Source organism: Dromaius novaehollandiae, chromosome 14, assembly GCF_036370855.1.
Source record: "Dromaius novaehollandiae isolate bDroNov1 chromosome 14, bDroNov1.hap1, whole genome shotgun sequence".
Classification (NCBI taxonomy): Eukaryota; Metazoa; Chordata; class Aves; order Casuariiformes; family Dromaiidae; genus Dromaius; species Dromaius novaehollandiae.
The window spans coordinates 535330-561958 of NC_088111.1; the positions used below are offsets into that span (position 1 = coordinate 535330).

Genomic DNA, 26629 nt, shown 5'->3' on the forward strand with positions numbered 1-26629 from the left:
GGCGGCCGACGGCCCTGGCGGTGTCTTCTCCGGACCGGGGACGGCTGCGTCACCGAGTGACATCTCTGGTACCTCCACCGGCTCCGCAGCTCTGCGGCGGCGTAGAAACGTTTCCTCCCAGGTCCTGCAGGATTGCTTCGGAGAGCAGTAGTCTAACGATGCTCGTCTTCAGGGCGTTACTAATATAAGTTGACTGAAAATGAGATACTCGCTACCAAACCCTCTTTCCTTCTGAACTCTTTTATCATCAGATTTGCTGTGAATCTCGCATGCAGCACTCCCACAAGTCCCTTCCTTTTTAGACAAGCTAATTTAACAAGCCTTTTCATTTTATTATTATTTTTTTCAATAGCGCTCAAACGTCTGCTCAGAGAGCTTCTGCCCTGCGACCCCGCGGCTCGCGTCCGGAGGGGGCTGCAGTAACCGTAAGCCGCAAATCCGGACCTCGGTCCCACCCGCGCGGCCGGGAGGCACCGTCGCTCCGGGGCGCCCGGAGTGCGCGAACGCCGGCTCCTGGCAGCCGGGTGGAGGAGCGCCGGGGGCACTGTGTGCGCAGGGGATTTTTTAGAAAAGAAAATTGAGCAATAAACATCCAGAGGAATGAAACATTTAAACATTCAAAGTAATTGATACGGGGAAAAAATATGATAGGATGAAATCTATTCTTGCAATAAACTGTCCATTAGTTGGGCCATCAGCATAACCCTAATCTAAAGTTACGAGGATCCATTACAGCTATAATCAAATACAATTTTCTATATTCCATGAATCAAAAGCACCATATGTATTAAGAGCCTAGTTTGTCTTTTTGTTCCTGCCTTCTCCTGGAACAGTATATATCTGATTTCTTGTGTTATATTGCTCTGATGTCTGCTAAGGGCACCATGCCCTAGAAATTCACATTAAATAACTGAGAGCGAGCACTAGAAATGAAAAAAGTGAAATACTATCTAGACAGCAGGAAGTAAAAATATGAAAAGTGTTGCACTTACAGAAGGAAAAAAAAGCCTATTTTTATGACTTGAATAGACAGTTTGGTATAAAGAGAAATTCCTCACCCAGGATCAGACATACAGCTGAGCTGCAGCAGGCTGCTGAAATGTCGTAATCCACAAAATGCCAGGATACAGCACAGACTTTAACTTCGAAGTGGGGCTAGGAGGTGGGCGCGGATGTGCAGTGGGACAGAGCGCGCGGAGGCTCCCGAACGTGGCCGCGGCCGTCCCGGATGTTTTGGCCCCGTGAGCGCTCGCCGGAGGATGCTCCTTGCGCTCTCGGGGGTCTGACGTCCGCGTTGTCACCCTCTCTCCACAAATCCTGGGCGCCTCCTTCCTTTCCACTTTTCTTCCCTAACCAGCTCGTCCTTCCTTTTACTTTTGTTTTGTAGATTTTTGGCTTTCTGGACATCAACCACACTGCCCGTCCTCTGCAGCCCCCTCCCGGGTCCCTGCGTTGCTGCCCCTGCCTCCGGCCGACGACGCAGGTCTGTATTTGGGCACGAGGCAAATCCCTCCCTTTCCCGCCCAGGGCCATGTCCCAGGTCCGCCTGACATCTCTGCCTGTCCGTACCCCTGTCAAGTGTCACCTCCGAAATACAGAGACATTCAAGGATGGAGGGCCTTGTCCAGGCACGGGGAAGCGTGCCCAGCTGCGAACGCTGTGCTTCTGCCCAGCTCCCCCGCGCCGTCCGCAGCCTCGGCAGCGCCCTGGCCCCGCGCCCTCTTCCCTCCCGCTTCGCACCCTGCGAGGCAGCTCCCGGCTGAGCCGCCCTGCAACGCTTTGCTGCACGCGGCGGTGTTTTGTTTGCAGGCAGTTAGCAGGGGTTTTGTTCTGACCTGAAATGCCTTTGCTGGCTCTTGCCTTCCGGAGAAACCACTGGAGACTGGATGTTTTATCAGAAAAAGCCTAGAGGGAACTGCGCCGGTTTGTAGTGACCGTAAGAGCTCACAACTCCCATCTGGAAGTTCCCCATGTCTTTGCACACAATTTCCAGAAGTATGTGTGTGTGTGTGACCTCCACGCAAGCCCCAACACAGCGTTTCTGGGGTGGAAAGCAGCATTTGCGAACCCGGCCATCTGGAGCAGTCCTCCTCTCCTCCCCACTTCATCAATTCTCCAGCTGTTTTCTGATCTCATCTGGAAGAAAATCTCTCTTCTGCCTCCCCAGCCTGTCCCATTGATTTATCTCTGCCTCAGTTCTTCTCCATAGGTGCCTGTCCATAAGAGGGGATGCTTTAATGTATTCATCACATGGGACTTTAGTGCCATTTCCTCCAGTAATTTATACCCTACTTCCACTGCTGACCCGCGTTATTTGGCTCTTCAAAGCGTTTTAGGCAACAGCCAGTGGGGAAGGCACTCTCCAGAAGAGCCGTCTGACCCTGTGTCGTCGCCGGTGCTCAGTGGGGTTTGCAGCGGGCCTTGGGCTCCCTCGGTCTGTCAGGCTCCGGAGGGAGGCAGGTCACTCCTTGCTCCTGGAGCCGTCTCGCACCCCAACGCCTGGTTCTTGCCCCTGCGATGTGTCACCTTGCAGGGCGCTGCCAGTGCCTGGGAGCTCCCCAAGGATGAACTTGCCCGTTTTCCGGGCCATGCATGCTTGCTACGGGCAGGCTTTGCTCAGAGCACCGGGGTGCAAGCCGGGAGACGTCTCCTCGAGCGGAGCAGGAGGAGCAGCGGCCCTTTGAGGCCAGTGCAGGGATCAGCCTTCAGGGCACGTTGCAGCTGCTGAATTCTAGGGAGAGGAACAAAAATTTGTAAAAGGACGATATTCTGCCAGTCCTTTGCTCGGCCTGAGTCAATTAATGCCCGTGAGATGCCGGGAGAGCCCAGCGCGCGCTCTGCAGGGGCAGGAAAGGAAAAGGCTGCCGGGGCGCCAGCTGCGAGGTGGGTCCCACCCTGGGGCCACGCGGGATGCCGCCAGCCACCGAGGAGGCAAAGGAGAGGCAAGAACAAATGAAGTCTGGTTTGGGGTTTCTTGGCTCGAGAGACAGGGATCAGCCCGATAATGAGGCGGCACGCTCTGAGGGCAGAGGAAGAGCTGAGGACATGGTAGCTGCTCATTAGCAGCTAGAGACGTGTTAGCTCCCGACACCAGCCTCTGGCGCTTGCTCCGGCCGGTTCAGAGGGAGCCTTTGAACGTCCCCGAGAAGGAGGGCTTGCGCCCTGCTCCCCGCTGCGGCTGCTCCTCAGCAAGCAGAGCAGCAGCTCTGAAGCTGTTCTGCTAAAGGCTTGAGAAATTAATTTTGCCTGTCAGAGATTCAAATGCACGGGTGTGAACTGAGGTTCAGCAAGGTAAGCTAACCCACCTGGCTGCTCTCCAGCTCCAGCAACGTTGCTCACAACGGGGAAGGGAAGACCAGCAAGTACCTGCCTGTGTAAGCTGGGCTTGTCTTCCGCATAAAACATGCCCTTAATTAATAGCAAGGATGAACCTGAGTCACTATCTCTGTTATCAATTTGTGGATGTGGTTGGATTGTCTGTCTCCCAGGACAGTAATATCCCTTCATCTTATTGCAAATTGCTTGCAGCATCCTTCTATTACACAGGCTTAATGCTTGAAAAATAGAGATTTAATACTCCACCATATCAGACTAAGTGAGGTCAAAGCAATTCATATTCACAATCCCACAAAGCTCCCTGATAATGTTTCCTGTGTGAAATATGGATGTGGTGGTAATAAACTGGGGAGTCCTTGCCCTCCGCTTCGAACGGTCCCACAACAGCGAATGGCGCGATGGAGCCCTTGGAGCCGGAGCGTTCGGCTCGTTTCCGAAGGACGGCAGGTGGTTCTGGGGCACGGAGGGTGGAGGGATGGGGTGTGTGTGTGGGGGGGGACGTGGCCCTGCCCCACCACTGTCCCCAGACGCCTCTGTTGCCTTCCCACCCTGGCAGCTCCTGCTCCCTTCCTGGCCTTAAGAGGCTCCCGCTAAGGGAACTTGTCTTTGACCCTGGGAAAGGGCACCTCCTCTTTAGTGGGAAATGCAGGAAAGGTTTATATCCCCATCTGCAGGACCTGCAGGAATGCCCAAAAGCCTTTAAGAAAGAGAGACCAAAGATGGTCTACACCGTAGATAGTCAAAGACTATACTTTGCTTGGACACTGAAGAAATGAGACTTTTTGGTATGTTGGAAGTAATGGGACTCTGTAATAGGGCTGCCACGAGAAGAGCAGCTCTGAACATCTGCAGGATGCCCGGTGGGGTCTGGCTGTCCCTGCTCCAGCTGCAGAGGAACACGTCCCGTGGGGAAGCGCTGGGGCTGTGCCGTTGGCCCAGCCATGCCGAGGCAGGCTGCCTTTCTGCTTGCTGCCTTTTGCACAGACAGTGCTTGTCACCAGCGCCGTCATTAAAAGATTACAGGTCACAAAAAGGATTATTTCTGAATTTGCAGAATTCTTAGAATGCAGCTACTGGACTAAAATTAACTGGTTCATTTATAGTCCTCATGCGAGGTCTATAAAAATACCTTGATTACAGAAGGAGGGCTGGCTGCAGAGAGCGGCCGAGGTTTTCCCTGCTGGGAGCAATCTACCGGTGGCAGCAGGTCACGTCGACGTGCCTGTGCATCGCACCTCTGCAGCAAGCGTTCCCGGGAAGGGAGCCGTCAGGAGCGCGCGGCCTCCTCCGTGGCACGCGACACGCTGATGAGAGCTGATGGGTGGCTAATTGCCCAGCGAGGCCGGCGTGATGGAGCCGTTCTCGGAGCACCTCAGCTGCGAGGTCAGCAGTGACGCAGACGGCATAATTTTTCATAGCGTGCTCCTTGTATCCTGCAACTCCTGCTGTAATGGACTAGCAAATTACCACAGTATTTAAAAAGTAGCAATTTATAACATTTTGATAACCACATGCTCCTGAGGCTCTATCATCTGCGCCTGCAGAGAGAGTGCATGGGAGGGATCTCCTGCCCACGGCCTGGACACATGCGCGTAGCAGCACACGCGTGCGCCCTGCTCGCCTGCCCCTCCGCGCACATCCGCGGCTCGTCCAGCCGGATCCTGGAAAACCCCCTCCCTCTCCAGCATGGGCTCACTGCTCCCATTCCTGTTCATCTGAGTGTATTTCTGACTCGGGGAAGTGGCTGATGAAGCTGAGAACCTGTGTTACGTGCCAAGCAACCCGGATGGCTGCCTGGGCTGGAGGCTGCGAGCAGCACGTGCTGACACGGCCAAGTCTGAAGTCCTACGTCTAGGAGCAGACGGCGGAGGCCAGTTCTCCACCCGGGGGACTAGGAACAGGGGTCCTGCTCTGAGAAGGACGCTAGGGCTAGGTAGCTCATTCACACTTGCCATTTTGGGGTATTTTCCAGACATGCTACCAACACCCATTTCTTTCTTACCAGATGCAGAGAAGAAGGCAGCTTCTCACAGGCTGAGAGGGGGATGCAGACGTGGTGTTTTCACGTCACTGGCAGGGCCGCAGAGCCCTCCCGGCCTCCCCTTGCCCTGGCTCAGCTCCCTGGAGCCCACGTGGCCAGTGAACTCCAGTTACTCTGGTGTAACTCCAGTTCGCCAGCCGGGTGCCCGGCAGGTCTCACGTGTGCGCTGTCTCTCATCACATGGGCGTTGCTTTAGTGCCCGGGAGCTGTCAGGATCGTTGCTGTGATCACGACAAAGTGGCAGGGCTCGTGGAGCCGTTGCGGCCCTATTTACAAAGCCCCAGGTCAGCGGGCAGTTTTTTCCAGACCTTCTCCTTCTCCGTCCCACGTGCCCTGCCGCGGGTCTGCGCGCTGCCCGCGAGTGCGCTCGCACCGTGACGCGCACATCTCGCGCTCTGCTTTAAGTGCGCGCCGCCCCGCAGCAGGCACGTCGCTTGGTCCGTGGGAGACACTGTTTCTGCTTCCTTTAAAGAAGGAATCTGAAGAATTCAGCGCAAGAAGAATTTGCATAGAGACATTCATCCCTTTCCAGTAAATAAAACCTCACCCCTAGCTCACGGCAGCCGATCGGCTCTTCCCAGCAGAGTGGGCCGGGAGCTGGGAGGTGCAGGAGCCGGAGGAAGCTGGTGACCGTCCTGGACTTGATGGACATGTCTTCTGGAGACGTGGATGCTGCAGACTGTGCAAGCCTGTAGCAACGCACACTCTCCAAGAGCAGGCGTGTGCTTGCCCACTTGGCGTGCTTTGACCACGCGTGTGCGGGTAAATCCATGCCTCTGTGCTTCAGTACACAGCTTGCCGCAAATGTGCGTGTGAGTGCATGTGTTTGATAGCAAACTATTCCTGCTAGTACCTCAACAACGCTTTTTATTAACTGCTTTCCCTCTAGAGTGATGTAACCCTGCTCCATGCAATAAAGATGGGTCCAATTAATCAGATGGATAAAAGTGGTTAATGCACCTTAGAGAAGTGTGATTTAATTGGAAACGATTATTACCTGCCACTCCTATGTAAAGAGTGTGAGAATCAGCACTAATGACTCTGTTATGAACATGACTTTTAATTGCTCTATGGTCCTGTGATTTAAGACTTTCTCTGGGTGTGCTTTAGTTTCCCAGAGATTTCAGGTGGGATGGTGATTACAACGACACGCTGGGGACGAACAAGGCACATTGTGATGAATTTGGGCTTTCTGTCCTGTTTGTGCTGATTCTGAGATGGAATGAGAAGAAATGCTGATTTGCCGTGGCAATCCATGGAGATTGGCCCCATTTCCAAGGCACCAAGGACGCTGTAGAAGCAGCGCTTGGCTGCACCTTGCCTCCTTGCTCACCGCTGTCTCCTGCCCTTCTCCGAGTCCGCACGCACTCGCTGCACTCCGGATGCGGCTGGGGGAATCGCAGCCTGGCCGGACCCGGCGGCCCAACCTCGGCCGGGACTGGGGCACTGTGGTGCCTCCTCGGCTCCCCAGCCCAAAACCGCGCAGCGAGCGCCGGCACTGCGGGATACGCTGAATCCCCGGGAGCTGTTGGTGCCCGCAGGGGCTGCGGCCCCGACCGGGATGTCGCTTCCCCGGGGGGGAGCGGTGCAGCGGGGAGGAGACGGGGCGGGAGAGGGCCGGGCGGGCGGCACGAGCCCGGGCACGGCAGCACCCGCAGAGCCGCCGGGGATCGCCTGCGCCCGCGGTGCCTGGCTGTGCTGCCTGCGCTTCGGTCGGGTGCCGTTATGCCCCCCCTTAGGAGCACTAAAATCATTCACAAACCTGAAAGAAAACAAAAGGTGCTTTTCTAAAGAAGAGGCTGCTATTCACAGGTTCTGTAGTGCTTATTTCATTTGAGCCTACTTAAAGGGGACCTTTAAGCATTTAGTTAACTCACTTTGATGCTAGATACAATTCTCTCCAATAAATCTCATTTTAGCTGTTGCTTTAAATTAAGCGAATTTCCCACCTGCAGGCTGATAACCAGCAGCCAGGTCTTCAGCAGCTCTCTGAACTGTTCAGTGGGAGCACAACGTGCTGATCTGCAGCTTTCATTCACCAGCCCTCGAGCTGAGCCGCGACCGCTCGTGTCCTGCTGCGCTTGCTGGGTTATTCGAACTCACATCCACCTTCCCAGGGAGGGGGGTTTTCTCTGGTGATGTGGAAAGTGTTTAGCATTATCAACTAATTACATGCAGATGTTGCTGTTTAATTGATTTCAAATTGTTCATAATCAGGTCATAATCAGGTGTGGAGCTGTGGTCCTTATAAACACAACCTCAGCAAGCAGGCAGCATCTTTGCTACCAGATCCAGAGATGTGAATGCTTTGCAAGAGGTGTTTGTTGTGCTGTTTCTTAAAGACAGAGTTATATATTGCTGGGAAGATGCAGGGCATAGCTTATTTGTGGCTAAAAAGTGAGAAATATGGCGCATGTAGAGCAGAGCAGGTCCTACCAAAGTGCTATGAAGCTGCGTTGGAGGCACTAAATTTGGAAAGATGCTCAAGAGAAAACACTGCCACAGCTGAAACCGGATGAGAAACATGGGTCTTTTGTGAGAAGAAATTGAAAAAAGGGTTAGGTGGGAGGGCATCGACTGGGGCTGCGGCATCGTGGGTTCCTCCTCCAGGATGTTTGTTCTCTGAGCTCGCCGGGCTCCTCCTGGATCTCTGGGTCATCAGCCCAAACGCTCGTAGAGAGCTGAAGCTTATCTACGGCCTCTTCTCCCCGTCTCTGACTGTAGCACCTCCAGGGCCGCTGCCATCCTGAGCCCTGGCCTTGGTGGCCCCCTGCCCCGGGGGGGCCGGGGCCGGGGCTGGGTATGGGCTGCCCCGCGGTGCCGACGCGGCCTGCGGCATCGTGCGTGGCCGGACCAGCCTGCTCTCCGGCCCATGAACAGCAGCACCCAAGGTATCTCGTGTAAATTTATGAAAAAGTCAGTGTGGGCTTGCTGTTTTCCTTGACAGCCTCTGATCTGCACCTTGGATTTTGTAAGCTGTGTCTTCCCTCTCCAGGCCTGATGGACAGCGGAGGCAGAGCGAGGCGGCTCCTCGGGATCGCAGGCAGCCCTCGGAGCAGCATCGCTGCTGTGCGTCATCAAGACCCAGCGCTTGTTACTTATTCACCACGAAGCGAGAGAAGCTCCCGAACCCGTGAGGAGGAAGAGCACGTGTGCGTACACGTGTGCATGTGTGTGCAGGTGCGCGTGAGCACCGAGGGAGGGGTTGTGTGTTTAACCGCGTGGGAGACGCGCCTGCCCCCCCGCTCCGGCAGCTCTCCCCGCTGCGGCCCAGGAACGGGCTGGGCTGGGCCGCGGTGCTGCCGGCACGGCCCCTTCCCCTGTGTCTTCATGCTTCTGCTTTTGGCTTAGACGGAAGGGAGGAAGGGATGCTACGTGTGAAAACGGAACCAGCCAGGCTGCAAAGGCGCTGCAGCCCCCGCCGGAGAGCAGCTGCAGCCCGCAGACCTCATCCTGCCCCTGCTCCCTGCAGCCGTGCCCCCCGGGACCGAGCGGCGCCTGGGCACGCGGGAGCGCCCGGCCCCTGCTCTCGCCCCGCCGTGGGGCTCGGGTGCAGCCAGCCCCGCGCTCTGGCCTCGCGGGCGCCCGGGTGCCTCCAGCCTCCGAAAGTGGAAAGGGGGCAGGGAGGGGCTCTGCGGAGGGATGCGGCTCATCACGTCTCCAGGTTTGTCTCCCGCTCAGCGGGTGCCCTCCAGCCAGAACCTCCCTGCAGCAGCACCAAACCCTTCTAAAACCTGTTTCAGAGCCTGCGCAGAGAAGCTGCAGCCCTGAGCAGTGCAAGGCAAAGGGGGAGAGATGCCCGCGGCGGTGCAGGGCAGAGGCACCGGCAGCCCGGCTCGGACCCAGTTCCCACCGCGGTCCTGCTGCGAGCGGCGCAGGCCCCGGCGCTGCCGCTCCTCCGAGTGCACTTGCAAACTGAGCTGAGTTAATAAACAACAGGAGTGTTTTCCCAGACCACATGCTGAGCTGTATTCAAAATACATTTGTACGAACATCAATTTTTAATGCAATTTATGCCAAATGTTGTTGCAAAAAGCAGCCGTTAACATGACATTAATTCAATCACTGGAAATACAGTACGTGCTGCTAAATGAAAACATGTTATTAGTCAATTAGATTAACTGGATGTAAGTCTTCCAGAGGTGATATATTATGGTCTCTACATGGTTAATTACGTTGTACAAATTACACGGCAATAAGGGTTAGCACTGGACACGCATGCAATTAATACATATGCAGAAGAAAACAGCTTGTAATTCACAGTTGCACTCTACCAAAATTATGTGAAATATGACTATCTTGCAAACTTGAAATAGTATATCAATAAGGAGAATTATGCTGAAATTATAATGGGAACAGGGCAATTTCTAAAAGAGCCAGGAAAGTCTTTGCTGAGAGATCACAGATGTTCGTAGTTGCTTTCATAATGAATTCTAATTTGCTTTAAAAAGAGCATTTTAATTTTAACCAGGAATTCTCCCAGCCCTGGTGAAGTCCCTCGCTTCGCAGGGATGTCTCAGCACCCCCACAAGCAGTGACTTTGCTGCCTCCTCCCTCGTTTGTGTTTTACGCCGAATTTGTGCCCACTCGCGGGGAAAGGAGCCAGGCTGGCGCCGGGAGCGGGCCCTGTGCCCGGAGCGGCTCCGCGCTGCCAACCCACCGCGCGGCGTGGGCCACCCTGGGGGCGCGGCCGGGGCGGCGGCGTGGGGGTCCCGCGTGCCCGGGGGGGGGGGGTCCCCGGTGGGTTTCCCGAGCCCCCCGGCTCCGGAGGCCGGGCAGGGGCCGCTTTCCCCGCGGGACGGGCGACGGGTCCGCGCGACCTTGGCGATGCCGCTGCCGCTGGCTTAGTGGCGGCTGCTGACGGCGAGCGGCGATACAGCGACTGGAGATGCTCGTGTCACCTCCGTCTCGTGTAAATCAGAGGACGGCTGGAAACATCAGAGACCAAAATGTAAAAGCTATAAAAAACTGACTCTGGTTGAAGGCAGAGGCTGGTTCGACATGGCCCTGGCAGCAGAAAGATTCCGCGTGGCCGGTTGCTTCCTTGGGGAACCGCGGGTTGTTCAGTGGCTGCCCGAGGGGCTGGAAGCCCCGGGCTCCCGCGCGGGGGCTGACGAACGGCACGTGCGGCCCGGCACCGGCCCCACCACCGCCCGCCTCGCCCGCGCCGGGAGCAGGCTGCTGGAATAAAAGGAGCCCAAGAATCAATCATTTGTTTACACTGTAAAACTTGTTGAAAATCAATTGGCTCCACATGCTGCAGATCTGATTGCGTTTTGTTAGCGGTCACAGGGAATGGTTTTCCCTCGACGTGCCTGCGCTCGCGCTTTCTACAATGCATCGGTTGTACCGAGCTTTTAGGATAATTGAGACCCGGCAACAATCCCCTTTATAAATATTAACTCTGATATGCTTGGGAAGCTCTGCCTCTCTTGGATGAATTTTTAACTAGCTTTTTTAATCTATTGCTTCTTGTTAGAAAAGCAGGAGTGTGTCTTCCCCCCCCCCCCCCCTTGTCCCTTCGGCTGCGGGAGAGGCGGCATTTCTGGGTGAGGACACCTGTGCTGGCAGGAGCTGATGGTTTTGTTAATATTTTATTTGTTGGTTTCTCTTGCCACCCGGGTCCTAACACAAAGTCAGGCCGATGCGGGGCTTGGGTTGCTGCTCGCTGCACAGCAGAACGACGGCCGGCCCGGGCTGCCCCGCTCTCGGCGTTGCTGGATGCCTTCTCTGCTCTTGAGGCTCCTGCTCAGCTCCCCCAGGAACTGAGGGTTTAGGAGGAATACGTGCTCGGCCCTGCCTTCGTCGGCAGCAGAGCTGTGCCAGGTCTGGAGGCGGCGGCGGGTGCCACGAGTGCAGCGCAGGCGGTTCCGGCCAGCGGCTCCGGGTCGGGGTGTCTCTGCTCTCCGCATCTTCCTCGCGTCGCCTTTGCTACGGAGCAGCACGGCCCCTTTGAGTCCGCGTGTGCTCTAGTTCATACCGACCACGAGCAGTGGGATGGGACAGGACGGGACAGGATGGATGGGGACACAGCTGCGTTGCCGGACACGCTGCCTTCGGCCGAGTCCCCGTGTCCGTGACCGTGCCATACCCACTCCATCCTCCATGCATCCCTCTCCTTTTCCATCCCTGTTTCTCTTTGTCCCCTTTGCTGTTTTGGGGGTGACCACCTCCCGGGGGGCCAGAGCTGCCTTTCTGCAGGTCCCTGCAAGGCTGCAACCAGAGGGACTGTAACAAGCAGCATCTCCACATGCCCAACAGTGACACGAGTTTTCCAGGTCTCTGAAGGCTCTGTGATGGTCTTGGCCCTCTCCAGCGGGGAGGTGGCAGCCGCAGCTGGGTACCAGTGTCCCTGCTGGACTTTGCTCAGTGCCGTCTGCACCCGTCGGTGCGGCTCTGCAAAGCAGCAGGTCGGAGTCCGACAGCTCTGGCCTCGCGCAATTAAACTGTCTCTGCTCCCCCAGCATCAGGTGTTACCTTCTTTAATATCATCGGAAAGTCTGTCAAACTGTGTATTTTCTTGTGAAATCTCTGTACAGAAAAAGACAAAAGGAACAAGGGAAGCTGTTAAAATGAAAGCCCTACTTTACATTTCAAACACTTTAATAGATTTTTCCCTCTTCTTTTTTCTTGGCTGTTTAATAAGAGCTCCTCGAGGATTTCCAAGGGAGGCCTCCACGAGGCCCGGGGGAGGCCATGTCCTGGCCCCGGCCCCTGCTCGGCTTTGGGGCTGTTCCGGCCGAGCGGCTGCGCGAGCGGAGCCGGGATGCGCTGCCGGGAGAGGCGGCATTGCCTCCCGGAGCGGCCGCCGCTCCTCTCCGCGCCTGCGGCCCCGACGCCTTCCCCAGGGCCCAGGGCTCCCGCCGGGCTGTGGAGCCGCACGCTGCTGCCGAGCCGGGAGACCCGAGGCTGAGATAGCTGTTCTGCGGCACTCGTCTGCGGTGCACAGTTATATGTGTGTATATATATATATTTTTATATACATATTTTTATATATATGTGCTTAGACCAACTGCACCATGCTATGAATGTTATTAAAATGTTCTGCTAGCCAGTAAAAGCTCAGCTTGCCCTGAGCAGCATGCAGAAACCTAAGTAGGAGAATGGCATTTCGTTTTCTCGGACACCGTGCTGGGAGAGGGGCGGTTGCCTGGTGCCCACGGACAGACCCGGGCGCGTTTTCGCTGCGGTCCGTGCCGTCCGCCCAGGACACGGCTCTGCGCTGCTGCCGGAGCCGGGTGGGCGCCCCGGGTCCCGCGCGGGGCTGCGTCTGGCCACGCGAGTCCTGCTCCCGGCCGGGGGCTGTCGCGCCCGTGTCCGTCCGGCAGCGCCGGGAGCAGGAGCAGGAGCGGGAGGAGAAGCAGCACCGGATGCTGTTGCCAGTGCAGAGGCCGGGATGGACCTGCGGCACCTGGCCGGAGCTGCTCTCCGGCTGCCGCACCGGCCGGTCTGGCCCTATTTCAGCATTCGGGAGGGCGGGTTGTTCCCGGCTGCTCGAGATGGCTGCAAAATGTAGTGGCAATGCTAAAACAGACAGACTGTGGAGTGTCACGTTTTGTTAGCGCTGCGCAGAGAAGGGTTGTCAAACCGGCGAACAGGACTTGTCTGAGATCTACAAACGCTGATGCTTATTTCCATCGACCGTGTTGTGTTGTGAGTGGACGTCAAAGCCGGGACTCTCACACCTTTGCTGCTGACAAATAAAATGTTACAGTCTGGAGCACTAACCAAAGCTGATGGAAGTGTATTTATTTAAACTGTCAAGATAAATTAACTTTTAAAGCCACAATGAAAAATCTTAAAGGTCTGTGCCGCCAATCGGCGGCGTGAATATTCAGGCACATGCACTCATTGAATTAGTTTGTTGCAAACATATTTGGAGGCAGCTGTTCATTTAATAATCAGGGATAATCACAGGAATAGATGACCAGTTATTGAATGGTTAAAATTATAATTTTATAACTCCATCTCAGCAATTAGATTTAAAAGCTATAAAAATCCAGCAAAACCCAGCTGGGGGAAAGCTGCTATTCATCTAATGCTGAGAAGCCAAGGTCAGATCTGGGCTGCCGCGACGCCTGACCAGCAGCAGCTGCTCTGATGCCCTGCAGGTTTCCGAAGCGCGGGTAAGCGGCCTGCACCGAACGGCCCGAGGCCGAGAGTGGCCCAGGCAAGGGTTAACTTTTTTTTGGCATTTCCTGTCTTCATTACAGTATTTGTCCCAGAAACAGATGAATTCCTCCCATTCTTTTTGCCTTTCCAGCCTTTTGTCACGGGAGCGCGTTTCCCAGGGCTGCGATGTTTGATGCTTGTGCTGAGTTACGGCTGTGCCATGTGCTGTAAAAGTTTGACTCTTTCAGCTCGCCACGTTTTGATTCCACCCCTGCAGGCTATAAACAACCCAAATTACCTCTTTCTTTAGCTTCCAAGAGGACTAATCCCCTGTCTAGTGCTTTATCAGTCAGTTGAGAAAGCGTCAGACCAACCTGCCAATCCAAGCAGAATATATTGAGAGCGTCGCATCACTGCGATGCAGCGCGTGCCATAATTCACCGCGCGGTGCAGCCGGGGAGCTCAGCGCCACGCGGCAGCTCGTCGCACCGTCCTCGCCGGGTCTCATCCTGCCTCCCGGCCGCTTCTCCCTCCCGCCGCCTTCGCCACCCTCCTGCACGCGGCCCCCCCCCCCCCCCCGCGCGACGGGGACGAGGGGACGCGGCTGGCGGCCGCTGGCACGCGCTTCGGAGCCGGCGCCGGGAGGGAGCCGATGCCTGTTCCCGGCGGGGCTCCCGCGCTGCTCCGCGCCGGCACCTGCCGCTCCGGCAGCGGCGATGTGCGTGTGCCAATGCACGCGGTGGTCCCCGCCGCCGGCGCGGAGGGAAGGGAGCCGGTGCCGCCCCAACGCCGCAGTGCGGAGCCGGGGGGGGGGGGGGGTCGGCTCGCCAGGGCTGTGCACACGCGCGTGCGAGGGAATCGCACGGGCCAGGCCTCCCGCGTGCCGCAGCAGGGCCGGACGCCGCCTCCGCGGCTTTCCTCGGAAGGGGAGTCGGGACAAATTCGTGCGGATCTGGGAAGAAGCGGTGCTCGCCCATGAAGGCGAGTTCCGGCCCGTGACAAACCGGTTGTCGGCTCGGCGGAAACCTGCTCGTCTCGAGCACCGAGGCCAGAGGGGAGCTCCGAGGTTTAGCGCTTCATTAGAAAACGAGGAGGCTGGAACATATTCCGGAGGAGGACGGAATTTATGGTTGCCCTGCCCCGCGGTGAAGCAGAGCACACGTAACCCAGGCGCGGGGGCTATAAATCCCCCACGGCAATCGCGCTGCAGGAAGGACGGTGGCAGCAGCAGCAAAGTTTGGCCACCTATTATTTTTCAGAGATGGGTGAGAAAATATTTAAAATGAAACCGATGCTGAATTACGCAGGGTGTGTGTGTGTGGCTCCGTGTCCCCTTCCCGACAGTGCCCTGCCCTGGGAGCTGGCGGCCTGGTCTGCGCGTTTGGGGAACAGAAGAGGGAAAACAGAAAGGAGAAAGAGGGATCGGAGAGGAACGGGGAAACGGGCAAGGGGCAAGAGGTCGCAGCACCGGGGGCTTCGCCCTCGCGTGCGATTGGGGCCGCTGAGTGCTCCCATCACTCGGCTGCTTGGAGCCTCCAGCACCGTCCTGGGGCTGGCACCCCGCGTGGCTGGAAGGCTGCAGGTGCGGCTGCAAGCAGGGGCTGTTTGCGGGTGTGAAATGCCGGGGCAGGTCCCAGGAGGGGCTGTTTGCGGGTGTGAAATGCCGGGGCAGGTACCAGGAGGGGCTGTTTGCGGGTGTGAAATGCCGGGGCAGGTCCCAGGAGAGGCTGTTTGCGGGTGTGAAATGCCGGGGCAGGTCCCAGGAGAGGCTGTTTGCGGGTGTGAAATGCCGGGGCAGGTCCCAGGAGAGGCTGTTTGCGGGTGTGAAATGCCGGGGCAGGTCCCAGGAGGGGCTGTTTGCGGGTGTGAAATGCCGGGGCAGGTCCCAGGAGGGGCTGTTTGCGGGTGTGAAATGCCGGGGCGGGTACCAGGAGGGGCTGTTTGCGGGTGTGAAATGCCGGGGCGGGTACCAGGAGGGGCTGTTTGCGGGTGTGAAATGCCGGGGCAGGTCCCAGGAGGGGCTGTTTGCGGGTGTGAAATGCCGGGGCCGGTACCAGGAGAGGCTGTTTGCGGGTGTGAAATGCCGGGGCGGGTACCAGGAGGGGCTGTTTGCGGGTGTGAAATGCCGGGGCGGGTACCAGGAGGGGCTGTTTGCGGGTGTGAAATGCCGGGGCGGGTACCAGGAGGGGCTGTTTGCGGGTGTGAAATGCCGGGGCGGGTACCAGGAGGGGCTGTTTGCGGGTGTGAAATGCCGGGGCGGGTACCAGGAGGGGCTGTTTGCGGGTGTGAAATGCCGGGGCGGGTACCAGGAGGGGCTGTTTGCGGGTGTGAAATGCCGGGGCGGGTCCCAGGAGGGGCTGTTTGCGGGTGTGAAATGCCGGGGCAGGTCCCAGGAGGGGCTGTTTGCGGGTGTGAAATGCCGGGGCAGGTACCAGGAGGGGCTGTTTGCGGGTATGAAATGCCGGGGCAGGTCCCAGGAGAGGCTGTTTGCGGGTGTGAAATGCCGGGGCAGGTACCAGGAGAGGCTGTTTGCGGGTGTGAAATGCCGGGGCAGGTACCAGGAGGGGCTGTTTGCGGGTGTGAAATGCCGGGGCCGGTACCAGGAGGGGCTGTTTGCGGGTGTGAAATGCCGGGGCCGGTACCAGGAGGGGCTGTTTGCGGGTGTGAAATGCCGGGGCCGGTACCAGGAGGGGCTGTTTGCGGGTGTGAAATGCCGGGGCAGGTACCAGGAGGGGCTGTTTGCGGGTGTGAAATGCCGGGGCCGGTACCAGGAGGGGCTGTTTGCGGGTGTGAAATGCCGGGGCCGGTACCAGGAGGGGCTGTTTGCGGGTGTGAAATGCCGGGGCCGGTACCAGGAGGGGCTGTTTGCGGGTGTGAAATGCCGGGGCGGGTACCAGGAGAGGCTGTTTGCGGGTATGAAATGCCGGGGCGGGTACCAGGAGGGGCTGTTTGCGGGTGTGAAATGCCGGGGCGGGTACCAGGAGGGGCTGTTTGCAGGTATGTTTCTTTCCTGCTGTGGCCAGTCTCTCTGCAGAGGGATGGAGGGGTTCATTCTTGTTCTCAGAGCGCTGTTTAATTTGCTTTCCATTTAAAGACTGTTTAATTACAAGAGGCTTTTATTTTTTAATTTTTATTTTGAGGCATTAGTTGTTTCGAACTCATACTTGCTCACAAGTTAAAATCAATGTCCTTGGCTGGTGGTCCTGGGGGTTCTAGGGAATGTGCAGCACAAGGGAATTTTTCAGCTTTTAAATTTGCAGGGTGTTTTGTTTTGTGCTTCAGGTGCAGGGAGCAGGAGGGATGGGTTCTCCCTCCCGGCTGCCCCGAGCTGCTCCTGCCGTGGGCGGCCCGGGAGCCCCGATGGGGCTGACGGTCAGGCGGAGGCTCCCGGGCCGCTCTGCACAGACAGGTTTGCCTTTGCAGAGCTGGTTTTCTGTGGGCAGAAAACACAAGCAGCTGAGGCCATGCCTGGAGGAGGTATTTGGGTCTCTCTGATCGGACATCTGACATAACTCGCTGTTGCCCCCAGAGACGCTGCCGACGGAGGTGGCGGGGGGGCTGCGTGGACTTTCTCCCCTGCGGCAGCCGCCCACGCTCCGGAGCACCAGTGCGATTTAAGAGCTTTCGCATCTCTGTCATTAGTTAGTTAATCCAACACCTTACTCCAGCCTCGTACTGCAGTGAGGATTTACGGCTCATATGGACAAACTTCATTATCCCAGAGGGAAAAATCAGCATCTTGTTATGGATAAAATGACAATAAATGAAATGGCCATTAATTTACAGTCTTGCCACACAGTGGCACTCAAACAGATTCCTATTAATGGCTTGTTATTATCACCATCCCTTACAGGGCTAATAGCAGGGCATGGAGAATGGGCTCTGAGTCGGAGGAAGGGCTCACCGCCAAGCCGTCGCTGGGGCAGCGCAGCCGCCTCCGGCTCCAGCCCCTCCGTGCAGCTCCGGGTGCCGGCAGCGGAGCCTCCCGGCCGCGCGGTCCTGCTCCACCCGGAGGCCCGAGGAGCTGGGAGGGGCTGCGGGTCGCTGGCTCTGGAATGGGATGGGATGGGACAGACCACCAGCCCTGCGGGATGCTGCTGGACCAGGGATGTGATCCCCGCATCCCCAAGCCCTGCTTCCCAGCGTGGGAGTTTTCCACAGGGAACGCCTGTGGCCGGGCTGCGCGTGCCTCTCACCCGAGGTCGGGTCTCCTCGGGAGCGGGAGGCGGTGCCGGCGCGGGCAGGGCAGCGAGCGGGGCGCGCTGGGGGCCGGCTGCTCGCAGCCTCCCGTGTCCTCGCCCCGCATCTCGCCAGCATCCGTCCGAGCCCGGCGCCTTCCCGTGGCAAAGCCGCCTGGCTCTCCGGGAAGAAACCGCTCAGCGGCGGGTTGTGAAACTGGCCCTCTCCGTGTGATTTTTCAGTTCAGAAGCTGCTTTTTGCAAAGCCAAGCAGGAGGCTGGCCGGGGCAGCCGCGTCCTCCCCACGGCAAGAGGTGCCAGCGAGGCTGCGTGAGGACACGTGCTGCAGCAGCGACGGGAGCCGGTGCCTCTGCTGCCCTTGCTCTTCGCGCAGGCCACCCGGGATCGCCGGCTACGGACAAGCAGCGATTCGATTCACGCTGCATTTCAGTCCTGCTCTCGGTGAGTGAATCTGCGCGGTGCTGCAGACCTCCACGGGCGCGAGCGGCAGTCCCCGGAGGCCCAGCCTCCAGCCTCGCGCTTCGGCGGCAGCGGGGCAGCCGCGCTCGGGCGGCTCGGACGCCATCGGCAGGGTGGGAGCGGGTCGGTGCCGGCTCGGAGCTTCTGGGGAGCGGCGCGAACCGCTTGCATGCGCTCCGCAGCCCGGCAGCCTTGCCTTGGTGTTGAGCAGCAGCTTTTCGGAAAGTTTCCGCAGATGCCCTCCCGCGTGGGACTGGCGCTGGGAGCAGCACCAGCCCTTGCAAACGCCCCCGTCCCGGCGCGGGGACCCTGCCGAGGTGGTGCCCACGCAGCTTCCCAAAGGCCGGTGAGTCTTGGTAAATCCCCCGCTGCTGCGGAAACCGGGGAGTGAAGGCCGGGAACGTGAACTCGCGTGGACGCGCCGCGGGTGCCGCGGGCAGGGCGCTGGGTCTGGCGCTGGGACGGGGCACGGCAAGACCCAGCCAGTGGCAGGACGCGGCTTTGCCCGGCAGCAGTGCTGCTCCGGTCAAATTGTGCTCAATATTCACTTTGCTAAACAATTTTAAAGCACAACAAGGAAAATGCCAGGAACTAGTCTTCATAAATGCATTTCCACAGTAATAGAGCAGCATAAACAAATGCTCCAGTGTCTCTCCCAGTGTCACTTATATTTGCATTTTAAGTGACCCGTTATTACTGACCCCTCTGCAGTAAATGCCTAATTGAGAGGAGGCCACTGAGCGAGTAGGGCCGGTGTGAAAGTGCAGTTTGCTAAATAATTCATAGCGAGCACTGTGGTTGTTTCGGTGATATATGTAAATGGGGGATCCTTACTTAACTTGCATTCTGTGTTGGTTTACGAATTTTAAAAGAAGAAAATCTTCAGTCTCTGGTGCAGGACTGGATGGGGTTTCTCTGCCTCTGAAGGTGCATCATCCCCCGCGGGCAGCCTTGCAAGGCTGAGAGGGGAGAACGTGCTCGCGGACCCCTTCCTGCAGCAGCACCACGCTTTACGTCGATTTACCTCTGCGTCTCGGCCGAGGTCCGGAGGGGCCGATCGGGGGCAGAGCCGGCAGGCGGGAGGGTGCCTGTCCCGGCGCAGCACCCATCCCCGGCAGCCCCCAGCTCCCAGACTGTCTTTTCTACACCGTTTATTATTTATTCATTCCCTCTCTGACTTGTTTTTCTGTCTCCTTTATTTGAGAATTTTTGCAGTCCTTGGTGGTATTCTGGTCCCTCTCTAGCTCTTATCTGTTCCTGCAATACCCTCTAGGGATGGGGTAATCACTCCAGGAAAACTGACTTGCATTCAATGGCAAAAAGCTCCATTAAACCCAGTTAGGTCCCAGAGGTGCCGTGGGATCAGGCTGTGCCGCCTCGGGGGCCTGCGAACGCCCCAGTTCCAGGAGCGGTGCAAGCCTGGAGCCGGCCCTTCCCTTGGGAAGAATAAATTGCGCTAGTGTGGTATTTCTCAAGAAGGATGAGGCTGGAAAACTTACCTTAAAATAACTTAAAATCAGTTTCTTTCCTCCTACAGCAGAGGAGTAATTGCCACTTTGTAAAGCTTTTAATTTTTTTAACATTGCATATAAATACTGCTGCTCAAGAGTTCAGAGGCAGGGATTTTAAATCTAATCCACATTTAACAAGGCTATTAAAGAAAATGTTTAAGCTGCCAGAATTTAACTGATTACAATATTTAATAAATCTTACCCCCAAAAAGATGTCTTCAAAAAAAGAAAAAAAACCAGCAAGAAGCCAAGATCACATGGCTTTTATATGCGCACTACTGAGAGTGCTTTAATGGGAAATGGAAACCCAAAAGATGCAATAATCCTGCCAAAAAGGCCCAAATGTATTATAAAAATGTTTAAAGCTCCATTTGAGTTTTTCTAATTAACTCGATAATGACACAGCATCCTCTCTCTATCAGTCTCCTGGAAGATCAGATGCTTCGCGGTTGTTAGAGCAGTTCTGAGCGTGACGGGGAAAGCTGGGATTTCTTCCCCTTCCCGAGCGCCCGGGGCGGTGCTTTTGGAGCCGTCCCGCGGCTGGGCATCGCCGAGGCTCGCCGGAGCGGGGACCGCGCCTGGCTGCCAGCCCGCTGCAGACCGAGGACGTGTGCCCGGGCCTCCAGCACGCTGCCGGCCGGGACCGTGGGGCGAGCGGGGCTTCTCGCCCCGGGTGCGCGGCGGTGGCAAGACGCTCCCTGCTCCCGCTCTTCCCCGCCGGAGGCGAGGGGAGCGTCGGGCTGCCGGCGCAGACCTGCCAGCGCAGAGCGGGGAAGCAGCGCGTTGCCACCCAAACTTGCCTTATACAGAGCTTTCTGACGGTCTCTCCATCGCCCAAGCCCTGGGCATGCCGAGTCGCTGCGCAGGAGGTCCCAGGGCTCCAGCTCCTCACCTCCCCGTGTGCTGCAACGCACCCACCCAGGAAGAGACCTCCGTCGTATGAATCTCTGAATCCTCTGGCGATAGATGGGCAAACGGAAGCATCTGCCTGGGCTCTTGGCGGATGCTCAGACCTGTGTTTGGACGGGTGCCTCCCCGCAGTGCCTGCTTCTGCAGGCGGTGGCAAAGCGGGAGGCAGAGATGTGCGTGGAGAAGGGGGTGAATCAGGAGCGAGGGCAAGAGCCTTGGTGACGCCTTCGCTGGAGCCACCTGAGCCCGAACGTGTGGCGAGCGCGGTGTCTGCAACGCGTGCAGGTCCCCGGCTACCTCCGAGAGCAGCAGGACTCCGCCAAGCAGCCACAGATGGAGGGAGCTCCCTGTTCCTCCGTAGGTCCTGTCCGGTTCCCGCGGACCGCGCAGCATCCCGCGGGCAGGAACAGACCTGGCGGAGCAGCGGTGCCTGGATGGGCTGGTGGGGAGAGCCGCTGCGTGCGAAGGGGGAAGGGGCACTCTTACCAGGGCTCTGCAGAGCGATGTCCTCCTCTTCTTCCAGCACAAAGCTGTGCAAGCAGACGCAGCGCTAGGTGCAGCCCGCGCTGTAGCAAACCAGCACCCGGTCTTGTCTCTGAGGTTGCTCTGCTGATTGCTGGTGGGACGAGCAGCGAAGGTGCCCGGGAAAGGCATCCCAGAGAATTAGCAGAGATCCACGTTTTGAGACTGCATTTCCTGTTGTCTGAGTGAGAGAAACAGCCTGGAGCTGTGGTTTATATTCTCTAGGAGATATTAACCGTAGAAAATCTGAGGTCAAGGTAGAGTCATATAATTTCATGGTTGAAGACCCTGGGCCGTAGCAGAAACCTGGCTGATCGGATGGATGTTCAGTGTTGCAGGAGAAATGTCCCCGGAGGAGGGCTGAGTGCGTGGGGGCAGAGGCACAGCCCCAGGTGCCCGTGCGTGTGTCCTGAGCTTTGGCCTTGGCGGGGGGTGGTGGTGGGGCCTAACCTGCCGTTGCTCCAGACACCCACCCTGGAGAAAGGCTTTGGTGGGCTCACGGGTCTCCACGGTTTAGCTGGGCCCATGCGCAGGTGCCTGCTGCTGCTGACAACAGCACCTGGGGAACTTCTCTCTTGCCCCCAGCCTGGGCAGAAAGCAGGAGTACAGAAGCACTGCTGAATCTCTTCAAATGTCCACCAGAAAGGGCCCAAGATGGCTGGCCAGCCTCCAGGGCTGCTGCTGGCATTTGCCTCTGTTTGCTAACCCAGTCCAGGCTTTGCTTTTCCGCAGCAGGCACCTTCCCAGGCCTTTCGGCTGTCTCGTGACTCTTGCTCCCTTCCTGCAACTTTCACACCTCTCCGGAGCGCGGAAGGGAGGCAGCCGTGATACTCGATGCTGTCTCCCCCGAGCTGCGTGGAGACGCGCTCCTCCCGCTCCCAATTAGCGCCTCTCCGTTTGCACGCCAGCCCATGTGGCCGCAGCTCGTGCAGGGAGTACGAGGGCCACAGCCGATGGTTTACCTGTCCGTGCTGCAGCTTAATCCTTCAGCCGCAGCACCTTGCCGCTCTGGGAGGAAGATCTGACCTCTGCTGAAAACCCGGAGAGGAGCAGCAGGGGAAAACATCTTTAAAAATAACGGGCAGGGAAAAATGCTAGCAATTTTGCATCTTGGTCTTTAAAAAATCCATTTTTAAACTGAATTCCAATATCTGTTTGGGGAAATGGCTGTGGAATCCGTGTTTCTTTGTTCCAAGTTTTGCACTGAATAAAAAGAAGCAAATATTTCTGCACGGTCGCACGTTGTAAGCCGGTGATGCGGGGTGCATGCCGCGGGGCCGATCCTCCGCCCGGGCGAGGTGGCTCGGCAGCTCGTGGGCGCCCCATGCTCCCCAGAGCTCTCCCGGGAGCCGGGCTCCGGCCGGCGGAGCAGGGCTGCACCCCGTGTGCCTGGCCCTGGCGACGGGCTGTTTGCACTCTGGACTTCATTAATGGTGCTCTTCGCCTCGGCATTACCTTCTGGGGAATTTCCAGCCGCGCTTGCATTCATTAAAGAGGCTCCTTGTATCCTACGGAGATAGATATTTTGAAAAACAAGAGATCGATGCAAGTGTTGAGCCACTTTATTGGCTCATTCACTTATTAGTGGACGTGGCTCCCTTCTTGCTGTTTGTGCTCAGAATGGATTTTTATTGCTTAATTCTCTGTAAGTGAAGTGCTAGCAAATTGTAAAATCCTATTGCTTAACATGTAGCATTAAGTATTGAACTAGCAAAAGAATCAATTACAGGTTCGGTCACTGATTAGCTTGACTTTTTATGGAATTTAACGTCAAGTCTCATTATAATTCTGCTCTTGAATTCAGAAAACGCGGCACGTGCAGGCGGGCTCGTGGCCGCTTCCCAGCTCTGCTCCGGGGCGCTCCCAGGACGGCCGGCGCCTGGCTGCGACGGGACTCGGTGGAGACGGCGAGCGATGGTGCGATGCACCCGCCGAGCCAGGCAGCGCCGGGGCTTCCCGTCCCGCCGGAGACGTGCCGGGGCTGGGGAGCTGCACCCCTCCATTTCTATGCCCTCCTCCCTGTGTCTGTGCAGAGACCTGGAGTGTGCGAAATAACTCACATTTGGCATCCAAAATGCTCGTGAGTCCTCTGAGCCTCCTGCCCCAGGGGAAACAGGGCAGGAAAAGGGTCCGAGCATCTTCCAGGTGCAGGCAGGGATCCTTCAGCCAGGGCTGAGCCAGAGCCACTTGGCAGAGGATCCCGGGAGTGGAACCCATCAATGACCTTGGAAAAATCTGCCTGGCTCCTGGTGAAACGTCGATGCAATGATTCAGGGCAAGTGAAGTAGGAGGAGGTATCTGAGCCTGGGTCGAAAGTCTTCACAGGAACATTCACATCAATTGCAATCAGTGTGTGGTCCCTCCCGGCAAATTTGCAAGAAAGAGCTGCAAGAGCAAGGAGGCAAAGCGGGAAAAGCAGCGGGTTCCTGCGGTGAGGGAGGCATTCGCACGGCCTCACAGCAGTGCGGGGATGGGCTGAGCACAGCGGTGTGGGACCGGGCTGAGCTGCGCGGGCCTCGCGGGGCCCCGGTGCTGCTGCTGGCGAGGGCAGCGGCTTCCTGACGGCGAGCAGAACGGGGAGCCGGCTCGGCCCTGCAGTGCCGCCGATGGACAAGCACCACCCGACTTCCAGATTACGCCGGCCCCGATTACAGTCACTGTGCCCTTCCCAGCCAGACGGCCCCTGCGTCCCTCTCCTGTCGGCCGTGGGGGACCCTCGCGGGCAGCCCCGGCCCCTCGGCAGCCCCGGGAGGCAGCGGCAGGATTCCCCTTCCGGCACTGCGGTTTTTGGAGGCTCCTTCTTGTCTGGCCGAGCTTATCCCCTGCAGGAGAGGCTCTGCTAGAGTACTAAATTACACTGTGCTCCGGCAATCCCCCTGCATCCTGAATGAGCACGGTTTGGGAAATTAAAGCTTGTAGGAAATGTATCAAAAATATGATGTCCTCAAGCAAGACATCTGTTTCTGCATCCACCGAAAGGGAGGCTATAAACACCCGCAGCAGCTCTGCGGTCAGCGGCGAGGCGGGAGGGACGCGCGCGCGGCCGGGCGCAGGGCGGAGGGGGACAAGCTGCCGCGTCCCGGCGGGGAGTCGATCCGGTCCCGGGCCGGGCTCCGCTGGGTCCCATCGCGCTGGGCGATGCCGTGGTCCGCTCTGCTGGGCGCTGCGCTTGGCACGGCGCTGGCGCTCGGAAATAACACAGAACAATAGTGATTATGAAAGCACCGCGCGTGTGCCCCTGAGGCGCTGCAAAAAAACTTCTACATCAAAATCCAACTGGAACATTTTCCCCCTTGTCTAATTCAGAAATACACCCATAAAAACAATAATTTATCTGTACAAGGGCGATTCCCTAGGTATTTAAACAAAGATTGATAGCTCCTGCCTAAATCCAGTCTTGGAGAGTGTAAGACCCTGCGCAATTCCCTGCTGTGAATTTCCTGGGACTTTGCAAAACTGCAGAAGGTTTTCACATTTGCGTATGCAAAAAATCATTAAATGAAACAGTATTTACTGCTTGGGATGAAACTCCGGGGCTGTTCTGGTCCCACCCCCAGATGTGTCTCCTGGCTTGCTCAAGGCTTCCCGGGGTCTGGGCCTGCTTCACCTCCCGATTTGCAGGACAGCACCTAAGCGACAGCGCTTCTCCCTTCCTCCGGGTTTGACTTTCATATCATGGCTTTTCGATGCACTTAAATCTGCGTGATGTTTAAAATTCAGCTATGTTTGTCGGAATTCAATTACCCCTGAAGATTACACAAAGATTATCAAAGTTGTAAACAGCAGAATATGCTCAGAGATCAATGGAGCGCAACAAAGACCATATTTAACAGGAGAAATAAAAGTAAGAGCATGCTGGCAAACTCTGACAGTGGAGCGTAATGTCGCATCATCGTGCTGAAGGTTGGGAAGTAATTGAAAACTGTGTTATAGCGCAATATATCCCAGCGCAGATTTGCAGCCGTGGAGCAGAGTTTCAGCTCCAGTATCGGGGCGGTTCGTCTGGTTCACGCAGAGGCAGGGCTGGCAGCGTTCCTGCCGCGTGTCGGTACGGGGCGCCCGCCGGTCCCGCGGCCCCGGCTCTGCCCCGGAGACTCCGGCGGTGTCGTGGCCGGGAGCCGGTGCCTTCCCTGCCGTGGGGCCGCCGGGCGCCGCGCTGCCGGCTCGGCTCCTCCATGTGCTCCTCTGACCTGCCGCTCCGACGTGCCCTCGCTGCACGGCGATGCCCTGCTCCGGACCGATGCCTGCCCCACGGCAATGCCTGCCCCATGGCAATGCCCTGCCCCACGGCAATGCCCTGCTCCGGACCAATGCCTGCCCCACAGCAATGCCTGCCCCACGGCAATGCCTGCCCCATGGCAATGCCCTGCTTTGGAGCAATGCCTGCCCCACGGCAATGCCTGCCCCATGGCAATGCCCTGCCCCACGGCAATGCCCTGCTCCGGACCAATGCCTGCCCCATGGCAATGCCCTGCTCCGGACCAATGCCTGCCCCACAGCAATGCCTGCCCCACAGCAATGCCCTGCTTTGGAGCAATGCCTGCTCCAGGGTAATGCCTGCCCCATGGCAACGCCTGCCCCACGGCAATGCCCTGCTCCTGGTAGGGGCTGGTGATTGCTGGCGGCTCCAGGAGGAGACTGGGGGGGGGATCCTGGCACCCGGCTGCCAGCCCCGTCTCCCAGCAGCCCCAGCCCCAGCCCCAGCGCAGCCAGAGCGGGGCTGCGAACGTGCCTCTGCCCCGCGCAGCACCGGGGGCCGGTGGGGAGCAGCGGTGCCGGGGGCTCCGGTCCTGCTGCCCCGTCGCCTCCGCTGCCCCCGGCCGGGGACGCTGCCACCGCTCGCCACCGCCCCGGGGGTTGCGGCTCGCCGTCGACAGGCTGGCTGCGGTCCAGCCCGCGGGTTTCTTCTCCCGTGATATATTGCCGCTATAATACCAGCTCTGGCAGAACAATGAACTCTGAAGGATGGCGATACCTTCCTCCTGTTTTGCAAACTAAACATAATTTTTAGCCGTGCTGAGACACGCGGCTCCTGGGGGCTGGGGCGGGGGGTGCAGGGAGCTGCACGGGGCAGCCCACGTCCCCGCGTCCCCCATCCTGCATCCCCACATCCCCCATCCTGCATCCCCGCATCCCTCATCCCGCGTCCCCTGTCCCCGCATCCCGCATCCCCTGTCCCCATCCCGCATCTCCACAGCCTCGCGCTGCTCCAGCCGCCTCCCTTTGTCAAACACCGTCGGGTTTGGGAAGAAACCCTTCAACCCCGATTAATTACTGCTCCCTGCCCCCGCCGGGGCCCGGTCCTCCTCCCGCCCCTCGCCGGCGGCAGCCAGAATGTGCTGAAATTCTCATTCCTTTCTGCTTTTCTTTCTCTTCTATTTTTTTCCTTTTCCTATTTACTTCTGCTTTAATCTGCATATTATCATCAGTGCAAAGACCTCTGAAATAACATCTGACAAATGATGCCTATTAAAAAAAACTCTGCACTGTCCTCTTTCACCGCCTTCCAATTTGGAGTAGCACTATAACTATGCATCAAT

At 57.7% G+C, this 26629-nt stretch overlaps 2 long non-coding RNA genes across 6 annotated transcripts in view; both read left to right on the forward strand.

Moving 5' to 3' along the window:
• Positions 1-6336, forward strand: part of LOC112995009 (uncharacterized) — a 189575-nt gene extending 183239 nt beyond the window's left edge. For 4 of the 5 annotated variants that reach the window (XR_010391540.1, XR_010391544.1, XR_010391543.1 and 1 more), the window contains one exon: positions 1388-6336. This is a non-coding gene — a long non-coding RNA (uncharacterized LOC112995009). The remainder of the gene's footprint in view (positions 1-1387) is intronic. The other variant, XR_010391542.1, reaches the window with a different exon arrangement.
• An 8196-nt stretch (positions 6337-14532) lies between these two features.
• LOC135329868 (uncharacterized) lies at positions 14533-18593 on the forward strand. The gene is made up of 3 exons (XR_010391516.1): positions 14533-14754; positions 17911-18129; positions 18374-18593. It is a non-coding gene; the product is annotated as an uncharacterized LOC135329868 (long non-coding RNA).
• The last annotated feature ends 8036 nt before the right edge of the window (positions 18594-26629 follow it).